This window comes from Chiloscyllium punctatum, chromosome 3, assembly GCF_047496795.1.
Source record: "Chiloscyllium punctatum isolate Juve2018m chromosome 3, sChiPun1.3, whole genome shotgun sequence".
Taxonomy (NCBI): Eukaryota; Metazoa; Chordata; class Chondrichthyes; order Orectolobiformes; family Hemiscylliidae; genus Chiloscyllium; species Chiloscyllium punctatum.
Window position 1 is genome coordinate 102,228,068 of NC_092741.1, and position 12,545 is coordinate 102,240,612.

A 12,545-nucleotide genomic window follows, 5' to 3' on the forward strand; every position below is an offset into this window, starting at 1 on the left:
CTCATGGTGCTCAACTCAAATTACAAAGTCTTCCAAAATGTATCCATCCATCTATTTAAAGCATTTTTTAAAAAAAATGTACCTCAGGTCCGTCTATTGTATTCAGACCTATGAAAATGTTAAATATCACGCCACCCTCTAATTTCAAATATAGAACCATTTAGTTTTCACAAAAAATATGCCAATTTACGGTAGTATCGATATTCAGAAGAGCTACTTAAACTTAATATTGACCAGGGATTCAACCTTCCATTCTATATGGTTCTGCATCACCCAGGTAAATTTGGAGCACCATCTTGTATTGAAAAGGTACTGGTAGATGTTCTGATCTTGAATTGTTTTAGTTTGGACTTCAGAAGTGTAGATGAATGAAGTTAAAACTGACATGTAAAATGATTTATCTGCAGCCTTATTATCATTGTAAATTGAGTTATGTACCAACTTTACTGAAGAGGAATAATTGTGTGATTTTCAACATATGAAATGAATGGAATGCTCTTGTACAGTTGCACACATCTCTATCTAAATACAGTTCATTACTCCAGGCTTCAACTGTCTGTGATTTAAAATAAAACATAAACTTAGTTATGCAGATAGATTAAAGAATGTGGAGTTATTCTCCTTAGACAAGAGAATGTTGAGATAATACTTGATAATAGTGTCCTGAGAGATCTATACAGGGAAAATAGGAAGGAACTGTTTCTACTGATGGATTTGTTAAGAAGCAATTAAAGACGAATTACAGAAAAGAACTAAATCTGATGTAAGGTAAACCTTTGCTATTCAGTGAGTAGCTATGATAGAACGTGAGTATGGAAAGGGAAAGGAATCAAACTTCAGACAGAGCAGATACAGAACAATTATGAGAATCAAAGACAAGGTGCACGCAGTATACAAATCAAAGTAATGAGCTTATACCACAAGTCAAAATTGGTGGATATAGCCAGTTGTGGGCATCACAGTGACGTGGCTGCAAGGTGATCAGGATTGAGAACTAAACACCCAAGGATACACATTTTACAGAAAGGACAGGCAGTTGGGCAGAGGGGGCAGGGTTGCCCTGTTAGCAAGAACTGAAATTAAATTGATACCAAGCAGCTACACAGGATCAGAAGGTATAGAATCAGTGTAGATAGAGTTGAGGAACCCTAAAGGGAAAAAGACCCTGATGGGAGTTATGTACAAGTTTCCTTGCAGTAGTCAGGATGTGGGGCAGAAAATAAGTCATGAGATAGAAAAGGCATGTTCAAGAGCCATTTACTTGACACATGAATAGGCAGGGAATAGTGGAAGAGGAGTCATGTGCAGGCAGATGGGATTAGTTTAGAACAGCATCATGATTGACACAGTGACAGTGGCCTGAAGAGTCCATTCCTCTGCACTGTTTCTATGTTCTATGCAAGAAAAGCACTATTATAATAATTATGAGGAACTTCCATGGTGAACTGGGAAAATCAGGTTGGTACTGGATCTCCAAGAAAGGAGCTCGTGGAATGTCCAAGAGATTTATTTTTGAAGTGGCTTGCAGTAGGGCCCACTAGGAAACAGGCAATTCTGGATTTGATGGTGTGTAACGAGGCAGACTTGATTAGGGAGTTTAAGGTGAAGGAACCCCCAAGGTGTCAGGGACCATAATGTGATAGAATTCACTCTGCAGTTTGACTGGGAGAGCCTGTGTGATGTAATGGCATTAGAATTGAGTAAAGGTAGCTACAAAGGCATGAGGGCTGAGTTGGTCAGAGTTGATTGGAATGGGAGCCTGATAGGAAAGATGGTGAAGGAGATTGGAATGAGGTTCTGGGGTGATTTGGGGGCATACAGCAGAAATTCATACCAAGGAAAAAGAAACATGCTAACTGGAGGACATGGCAACAATGGTTGACAAGGGAAGTCAGGAAAAGCATAAAAGCAAAAAAAACATACAAAGTGATTAAGATTAGTGGGAAGTCAAAGGATTTGGAAGTCTTTAAAAATCAGCAGGGGGAAAAAAGCAATAAGGGGAGGGGGTGAACCTAAAATATGAGTATCATCTAGTTAGTAATATAAAAAAATTAAATTTTATTTTAGACAAATTATAGTCAACATGATTTGTGAAAGTTAGGTCATGCCTTACAAACCTTGTTGAGTTTTTTGACAAGGTGACCAAACAGGTGGATGAGGGTGAAGTGGTTGATGTGGCTTATAGGGATTTCAGTAAGGTGTTTGATAAGGATCCCCAAGGTAGGCTATTGCACAAAATAGGGAAGCATGGGATTGAGGGAGATTTAGTGGTTTGGATCAGACATTGGCTAGCCAAAAGAAGACAGTGTGTGGTGGTTGATGGGAAATGTTCATCCTGGAATTCCGTTACTTGTAGTGTACCGTAAGGATCTGTTTTGGGTCCACTGTTGTTTGCCATTTTTTAAACGACCTGGATGAGGGCGTAGAAGAATGGGTTATTAAATTTGTGGATGACACTAAGGTCGGTAGAGTTATGGATAGTACAGAAGGATGTTGTAAATCACAGAGGGATATAGATAAGCTGCAGAGCTGGGCTGAGAGGTGGCACATGGAATTTAATGCAGAAAAGTGTGGGGTGATTCACTTTGGAGGGAGCAACAGGAATGCAGAGTGTTGGACTAATGGTAAGATTCTTGGTAGTGTAGATGAGCAGAGAGATTTCGATGTTCGTGTGCATAGATCCCTGAAAGTTGCCCCCCAAAGGTTGTTAGAAAGGCATATGGTGTGTTAGCTTTTATTAGTAGAGGAATTGTTTTGGAACCAGGAGGTCATGCTGCAGCTGTACAAAACTCTACTGCGGCCATACTTCGAGTATTGCATACAGTTCTGCTCACCACATTATAGGAAGGATGTGGAAACTTTGGAGAGGATTCAGAAAAGATTTCCCAGGATGTTGCCTGATATGAAGGGAAGGCTATATGAGGAAAGGCTCAGGGAACTGAGGCTGTTTTCTTTGGAGAGAAGAAGGTTGAGAGGTGACTTAATTGAGATTGTAAGATAATCAGAGGGTTAGATAGTGTGAACAGTGAAAACCTTTTTTCTTGAATGGTGATGGCTAATATGAGGGGGATAGCTTTAAATTGAGGGGTGATAGATATAGGACAGATGTCAGAGGTAGTTTCTTTATTCAGAGAGCAGTTGGGGCATGGAACGCACTGCCTGCAACAGTAGTAGACTCGCCAACTTTAAGGACTTTTAAATGGTTATTGGATAGTCATATTGATGAAAATGGAATAGTGTAGGCTAAATGAACTTCAGATTGATTTCACAGGTCGGCACAATATTGATGGCAGAAGGGCCTGTACTGCACTGTAACGTTCTATTTTCTATAACTAAAAGATAAGGGAGAAGCAAGAGTGAACATAGGACTACTGGAAAATGAGGTTGGATCTATTGTAATTGGGAATGAAAAATTGATGGAGGAACTGAATAAGTACTTTGACTCAAACTTCATGGTGGAAGTCACCAGTTGCATACCAGAATTTCAAGAGAGTCAGAGGCAGAGGTGAGTGCAGTGGCCATCACTGATGAGAAGGTACTGGAGAAACAAAAATCTGAAGGTGGATAAATCATGCAGACCAGATGGCATATACCCTAAAGTTCTGAAGGGGATAGTTGCTGAAATTGTACAGTCATTGGCAATGATATTCTAGGTATCTCTGGAGTCAGGGAGAGTCCTGGAGATCTGAAAAGTGGCTAATATAATATCTCTGTTTAAGAAGTTGGGAGACAAAAATGGGAAATTATAGGCTGGTTCACCTGATTGTGACCATTGGTATGATTTTAGAATCTATTATTAAGGATGAGATTGCGGTGTACTTGGATGTGCATGGTAAAATAGGTCCGAGTCAGCATGGCTTCGTCAAGGGGAGGTTATGCCAGACAAGTCTATCAGAATTCTTTGAGGAGGTAATGAGCAAGTTAGATAAAGGCATGGACATGATCTAACATGAATGTTCAATTAGGAACTCAAACGTAATGATAGCATTCATTTTGAGAGGGTTAGAATACAAGAGCAGAGATTTACTGCAGAGCCAAATAAGCCTTTGATCAGGCTGCAATTGTGAGCAATGTTGAGTTCTCTATCTAAGGAAGGGAGTGTTGGCCTTAGAAGGGGGCCAGAGAAGGTTTACAAGAATGATCTTGAGGATGAAGGGCTTGAATAAGAACTAGTTTGATTGCTCTATGTCTGTACTTGATAGAGTTTGGAAAGGTGATTGGGCATCTCATTAAAACCTGGAGTACTGAGAGGCCTGGATACAATGATTGTGGAGATGTTTCCATTAGTAGGAGAGAGTAGGGCCTGGGTGGACAGCTTCAGAGTTAAGGTATGACTCTTTAGAACAGAGTTGAGGAGGAATTTCTTCAGCCAGAGGGTAGTTAATCTGTGAAACTCATTGCATCAAAGGCTTTGGAGGCCAAGCCATTGAGTGTATTTAGAACAGAACTAGGCAGGTTCTTGGTTAGAAAGGGTATGGGGAGAAGGCAGGAGAATGGAATTGAGAAGAGTGGGGCAAAATGGAGGACACTGAGTCCTTTCAGGGAGTTCATTTAAGAAAGACTGTTGAAGTTTTAACTTTATTTCTTTATTTTTCCACTTAATAATCGGAAGGACTGTCATGTTTCACTTTTAACTTTGTTGCTCTATGTTACTACTTTGTACCTAAGATGGCACTGTGTGTGGCGATATTGTACAATTTTCACTGTACTCCTGTCCTTCCGTACATGACAAAAAAGTTTAAATCAAATCAAAATCAAATCTGAAACATTACAGCAGATAGGAGAGTTGACTTAATAAGCTGAAAGGGCTAAGTTTGCTCCTATATCTTATGACTTTGTGGTCTTAATCCAGATCGCATAAACATTGTAGAGAAAAGAAGTTGCATAGCTACAATGAGGATGGGGAGTGGGACTACGTTCCTGAGATGCTAGATGCACACAATGGGCTGAATGACCTTCTGTGCTGTAAACATTCTGTGATTCTATGAATTTGATATTTCAATTCTTTTTCATTATTAAATTTGTGAAGGATTAGATTAGATTAGATTAGATTACTTACAGTGTGGAAACAGGCCCTTCGGCCCAACAAGTCCACACCGCACCCGCCGAAGCGCAACCCACCCATACCCCTACATCTACCCCTTACCTAACACTACGGGCAATTTAGCATGGCCAATTCACCTGACCTGCACATCTTTGGAGTGTGGGAGGAAACCGGAGCACCCGGGGAGAACGTGCAAACTCCACACAGAGTTCCCTGAGGCGGGAATTGAACCCGGGTCTCTGGCGCTGTGAGGCAGCAGTGCTAACCACTGTGCCACCTTGCCGCCCAGATGTTCAGCTGTTGTCAAAAAAATGTTTAAATTTCAGTATTAAATTTTTTTTAGATTAGACTAGATTCCCTACAATGTGGAAACAGGCCATTCAGCCCAACAAGTCCACAGTGACCCTCTGAAGAGTAACCCACCCTGACCCATTCCCCATATTTATCCCTAATTAATGCACCTAACACTATGGGCAATTTAGAATGGCCAACTCACCTGACCTGCACATCTTTGGACTGTGGGAGGAAACTGGAGCACCCAGAGGAAACCCATGCAGACACGGGGATAGTGTGTAAACTCCACACAGACAGTCACCCAAGGCTGGAATCAAACCTGGGTCCCTGGCAGCAGTGTTAACCACTGAGCCACCATGCCAAGCAAGGTTAGGAGGACAATAGATGATGGTAGTTGATTGATTAATTGATGTACAGATAGATAAAAGGCGAACGGTTGGGACTGGGAGAAAGGATATTTGGACATGTATCATCATCAGAACAAAGAACAATACAGGACAGGAGCAGGCCTTTCGATCCTCCAAGCCTGTGCTGAAACGTTTTGCCCTTCCATATTAAAACTGTCCTCACTTATAGATTCATATACCTCTATTCCTTCGTATTCATGTATTTGTCCAGGCATTTCTTGAATGCTGCTATTGTGTCTGCTTCTGCTACTTTCTCTGACAGTTCACTTCAGGCACTCACCACCTGTTGTGTGAAAAACTTGCCTCCCATATCTCTTTTAAAATTCACTCCCTTACACCCTGAACCAGTGTCCCCTAGTAACTGACCTCTCCACCCTGGGAAAAAGCCTCATATTTTCTACTCTACCCATGGCATTCACAAACTTCTATCAGGACGTCCCTCAACCTCATGTGTTCCAGTGAAAATAAACCCAGTCTATCTAATTTTTCTTCACAGCTAAAATCACCCATACCAGGCAACACCTTGGTAAACCAAACCATCCACATCCTTCTGGTAGTGTGGTGACCAGAACTGTACGCAATATTCCAAGTGGTCTAACCAAAATTCTATAAAGCTGCAGCATAATTTACATATCCTTATAGTCAATGCCATTCCAATGAAGGCAAGCACTACCTTGTCTATCTGCGTTGCTGCCTTCAGTGACCTGTGGACCTGTACACCCAGATTTCTCTGCAAATGAATACTAAGAGTTCTGCCATTCACTGTATAATTTCTACTATATTTGACCTTCCAAAATGCATCACCTCACACTTGTCTGGATTAAGCTCCAACTGCCATTTTTCTGCCTATGCCTCCAATTGATCTATATCCTCTGACAATCCTTCTCACTATGCACAACTCCACCAATCTTTGTATTGTCTGCAAACTTACTAATTAGACCAACTACCAATCATTTATGTAGACCACGAACAGCAAAGGTCCCAGTCCCACTACTCTCAATCGTCCATTCCAAAAAGCATCCTACCCCTGCTACCCTCTGTCTCCTATGACTAAGCCAGTTCTGTATCCATCTTGCCAGCTCACTTCTGATACCATGCTACTTCACCTTTTGTACCAGCCTGGAATGAGGGATCTTGACAAATAAACTGCTTTTTCCTCAATCATCTTCATCACCTCCTCAAAACATGATCAAAACCATACTGTCGATTGCTAATAAGTCCATTTGTTTGTATATATCTTGTCCCTGAGAATTTTTTCCAATAATTTCCCTACCACTGATGCCAGGGTCATAGACCTGTAATTTCCCTTCTACTCTTCTTAAACAATGGGACAACACTGGATATTCTCCAGTCCTCTGAGACCTCACCTGTAGCCAAATAGGATACAAAGATGTCTAAGTATGTGCATACTGCTACTTATTTAGTCAATACCAAAAAGGATAAATCGTACTTGGTGTAAAATATATTCTATCAATTAGCATTTTCATTTTTCTTTAAAATGGGGGAACAGGGTACCATAATGAGTTAGTGACTTTAAACCAGACAATTGTAACCCTTTCATTCTTGATAGTGAGTGATGAAGAACTGCAAGCTGAAAATATGTTCGGATATTTGCAACCTTCGATCCAAACACTAACTTCTCTGGATGTAAGTTTGCTCACTAAGCTGGAAGGTCTGTTTTCAGATGTTTCATCACCAGTGAGCCTCTGGTGAAGCACTGGCGTTAATGACCCACTTTCTATTTCTATAACTAAGAGATTTAGTCAGTCTGGAAACCAAATTCAATCTTTTAGAAACGTACTACTCACGTAATTATATGTCATGATCTTTGCAGTTTTGCTTCATCATTGTAAAATATGCCCTTACTTGATTAGAAAATACAAGTGTTACTTTAACATTGGGATAATGAGAGAAAAAAAGAAACCATCTTCAAAGTAAGTTGAGATGGTGCTATTAACCAATTATCTGGATCCAGGATGAAGGGTTCAGGTAACTGGGGCACGGTGGCACAGTGGTTAGCACTGCTGCCTCACAGCACCAGAAACCCAGGTTCAATTCCCGCCTCAGGTGACTGACTGTGTGGAGTTTGCATATCTCCCCGTGTCTGCGTGGGTGCTACGGTTTCCTCCCATGGTCCAAAAATGTGCAGGTCAGGTGAATTGGCCATGCTAAATTGCCCGTAGTGTCAGATGAAGAGTTAAATGTAGGGGAATTGGTCTGGGTGTGTTGCGCTTCGGCGGGTCGATGTGGGCTTGTTGGGCCGAAGGGCCTGTTTCCACACTGTAAGTAATCTAATCTAAAATGAGGAGAAACTACACCTTTAAGTGTTGAAATCCAGCAGGCACAGATTGAAGATGATTAGGAAAAGAACCAGAGGCATCATGAGGAAATACGCTCCAAGAACCAGTGGATAGGATTTGGAACGCAGTGCACTGCCAAACAACGTGAATAGATAGATTCAATAATAGCCATCAAAGAGGAATGAGGAGGAGGAAAGAATGCAGCAATGTGGGGAGAGTAAGAGTGGAATTAACTGGCTTCATCTTTGAAAGAGCTGGTACAGATTTAATTGACACATTTGGGAGCATAACTTTCTACAAATCTGAAAAGTCTGCCAGCTGTGGGAACTCACCAATTCATAGAAAATTACAAACAATATCCAACCCAATTTCAACCCAGTCATAGAGTCATACAGCATGAAAGCAGACCCTTCAGTCCAACCAGTCCATGCCAACCATGTTCCCAAACTAAATTAGTTCCACCTGTCTGTGCTTGGTCCATATCCATCTAAACTTTTTCTATTCATGAACTTACCCAAATGTCTTTTAAATATTCTAACTGTACCTGCATCCACCACTTTCTTTCTCTAGAATAGGCAGCACTCTCAGGCACTTCATCATTGCCATACAATATGGTTACAAAGTTTACCACCCATTTAGATAAAAATATTTTACAAAACAGCTCCATTGTCATACAGTATTGTGGAATGAGATCGCCAGGAGAACTGAAGTTCTCTCTGCAGTCTGGATTTAATTTGGCTTCCTTTGTCCCCACTTTGTGGAATAACTACTAATGTATATTACTTTGAACAATGATGTACTGGACTAGCAAACCTTTGCTGATCTATCAATAAAGCCCATTAAAATCAGATTTGAAACCAAGTTGTCTACTGGGTCAGTCCGGACGAACCTTCAAACGTGAAGTGATGCACGTTTGCTGTGCCCAATGAGTTGGTATCTGTCATTGAGAACAGGAATCTGAAAATGAGGTTGGCAATTTTGCCGTATTTCTGTTAATATTTCAAATGTATTCGGGATTGCTGCCTCTCAATGAAGAAACTGGACAAGTTATCAAAATCAAGAAACATATTGTGAGTTTACCCTAAAAGGCAAAATGTTTGGGTTGCTGAATATCAGAAATTGCTTTGGACTTTTCATGAAAAGAATGTTACAGGGTGTAAGGTTGATATTCAGTTAATGGAATAAGAAGTACTAATGGCAGGATTGTGCAACATGCTCAGGGAGTTGTTCAGACACCTATTGCTGGTTGCTGACTAATTTCAGCATAGCCACCATTAAATTAAACTCTGGCTTGATAGGAGTAAATGCACTTCCTAAATGTAAAATTCAAAGCGATTATCAGTTAAGTTTAAAATTTTTTAGATTTGATTAGATTCCTAGAGTGTGGAAACAGGCCCTTTGGCCAAACCAATTCACACCGATCCTCCGAAGAGCAACCCACCCAGACCCATTTTCCTCTGAGTAATGCGCCTAACACTATGGGGTAATTTAGCACGGCCAATTCACCAACCTGCACATCACTGGACTGTGGGAGGAAACCCATGTAGACATGGGGAGAATGTGCAAACTCCACAAAGAAATTGTCCGAGGTTGGAATCGAACCTGAGACCCTGTTGCTGTGAGGCAGCAGTGCTAACCACTGAGCCACCGTGTTGCCCCTCCCTCTTAAAAGACATGTTGAATAATAATCTCAAAACTGGTGGAACTCTAATACAAGTTTGCTTGCAGTTGTTGAGACAAAAAGAACACAAGAAGAGTAGATGCTCACTTACCTGAAGATAGGGAACAGTAAAGGCTTCTTTAGTTGGAGAGAATGATCATTGGCAGCAGCTGATTGCTGGCACTTTAACTCCAGAGAATCTCAAAGGGTTTATATAACATCCAGTAGAATGGGCTGACGTCAGTAGCTGAGCTTGTAAATGGGTTGAGACGTTACATAGAACAGTGATAGTCTGTCAGCTCCAACTGAAACAGGATATTAAACTATATAATGCAAGCAGAGATGACACATTTGTCCTCTGAAGAACATCTATGAAAAATTAACAAGCCAGAAACTTGATTGCACTGATTTAAGAGCGTTATTTATAAATAACTCGCCTTTTTATAATGTATAATATTATGATCAACAATTCATACTGAATGCACAAATGTGAATTAGAGCTACACTTCTTGGTGTTTCAATGCAACATCAGCTTTTTTTTCTGAAGCCGACTCTAGCTGAACTCCAGTTGGGAAAGCTTGACAAGTAGCGAAATGATGCAAACAAAGTTGTCCTCAGTTCTCTTTGTGGTTTCCAGCCCAATCAGCTGAACCTCTCAATGATTGCAGTAAGAGATGTGGTATCTTTAGCTATTCATTTTCAGTGATTCCCTCAGATTATTTGGTCAGACGGTTAATACATAACATGAATAGTTATAGTCCCAACACTGACACTTGCAGAACTCCACTAGTCAATGGTTGCCATTCCTGAGAAAGACTGCATTATCCCTAAGGTTGGGTACATTTTGACACTGCCCTTTTGGCGCCAATCATTTGACCCCGCCGTTTTGGCTCTAAACTGTTTTGGCGCTGAGCTGTTTTGGTGCCAATTCAGAATAAAATAAAGTCTTGTTTGGTTAAAGAAGAGAGGATAACTAACGACCCGATGCAATTTTCTCAACTAGCAAGAGTTGACAGTCAAAGCTGTAATGACCCGCCGTAGATTAAAATCTCATTTTGTAATCATTTTCTCATTTAACAATTGTTAATAGTCATCTACTGTCTTGATGATACTTAAGCCCTTTTGTCATCACATTGGAAAGCTGTAATACAATTTTCTTTGTATTTTCTTGTACAGCCCATACCAGAAACGGCTGAAAACATTCTAAGCAAGAGAAGCAAACCAAATTTTTCACACAATGGTTATCTATACGTGTTTGATAAACGTAGCAAAATGTAGAAATTTGTTTTTATAATGAATAGGTTAAAAATAATGAATAAAAAAGAATTAGATTTATTTCTTACAATGCAATAAAAACAAATTTCTTACAGGCTCTACAAGACTTTATTTTATTCTGAATTGGCGCCAAAACAGCTCAGCGCCAAAGTAATGAGCGCCAAAACAGTTTAGAGCCAAATCGGCAGGGTCAAATGATTGGTACCAAATAGTCCCATTCCGATCCCTCCTCTCTGCCTTCTGTCAGTCAGCCAATCCTCTATTCCATGCCAGCATCTTACCCCTAAAATCATGGACTCCTCTTATTTAGCAGGCACCTGTCTGGCACTTTCTCAAAGGCCACATGGAAATCCAAAGAAATCATATCCATTGGCTCTCCTTTGTTTAACTTGATTGCACTGATTTATAACACTCTAACAAACAATTCTAACAAATTTGTTAGGCAAGACCTCCCCTTGACAAAGCCATGCTGACTCAGCCCTACTTTACCATGCACATCCAAGTGCTCTGCAATCCTATCATTAGGAATGGACTCTAAAATCTTACCAATCACTGAGGTCAGGCCCAACCGACCTATTGTTTCCAGGCTTTTGCTTCCCCTCTTTTTGAACAGGGGTGCTATGTTACCCGTTTTCCAGTCATCTAGGATATTTCCTGACTCGTGATTCCAGAAAGATCACCACCAACGCCTCTACAATCTCCTCAGCTGTCTCCTTCTGAACTCTTGGGTGATCTATCTACCTTCAGGCCTTTCAGTCCCCAGCACCTTCTCCCTAGTGATGGCTACTACACTCACCACAAACCCCTGACTCTTTTGATGTTCTGGTATGTTGCTGGTGTCCTCAACAGTAAAAACTGATGCAAAGAATCTGATGCAAAGATTCAGTTCCTTTGCAATTTCTTTGTTTCCCATTACTACTTCTACAGCCTCATTTTCTACTGGTGCAATGCCCACTAGTGTCTTAGAGTAATTGAGACATACAGCATAGAAACAGAACCTTCCGTCCAACTCTTCCGTACCAAGCAGACATCCCAATCTGACCTAGTACCATTTGCCAGCATTTGGTCCATATCAGAGTAAACCCTTCTTATTCATATACCCGTATGCTTTTTAAATGCCATAATTTTACCAGTTTCCACCACTTCCTCCGGCATCCCATGCATGCACCACCTTCTACATGAAAAAGCTAACCCTCAGGTCCTTTTTAAATCTTTCCCCTCTCACATAAACCTTTCTACTTTTGGACACCCCTATCCAGGGGGAAAGATCTTTTCACCTTTGCCTAGAAAACATCAGGGAAAAAAGCCACAGCCTATTCAGCCTCTCTCTATAAAACAAACCCTCTAGTCCCAGGAACAACCTTGTAAATCTTTTCTGCACTCTCTGAAGTTTAACAACATCCCTCCTAGAGAAGGGTGATCAGAATTAGAACATAGAACATTACAGCAGTGTACAGGCCCTTCAGCCTACAATGTTGTGCTGAGTATTTATCTTAATCTAAGATCAACCTAACCTATATAACCCCTCAATTTACTGCTGTCCCTGTACTTGTCCAGCAGTTACT

General features: G+C 40.8%; 1 protein-coding gene across 2 annotated transcripts in view; it reads right to left on the reverse strand.

Moving 5' to 3' along the window:
- The window catches only part of uts1 (urotensin 1), a 31,129-nt gene extending 21,210 nt beyond the window's left edge, over nt 1-9,919 (reverse strand). Inside the window, exon 1 of one of the 2 annotated variants that reach the window (XM_072549713.1) lies at nt 9,818-9,919. The gene's annotated coding sequence lies outside the window, so the exon portion shown is untranslated. The remainder of the gene's footprint in view (nt 1-9,817) is intronic. The other variant, XM_072549720.1, reaches the window with a different exon arrangement.
- Between the last annotated feature and the right edge of the window lie 2,626 nt (nt 9,920-12,545).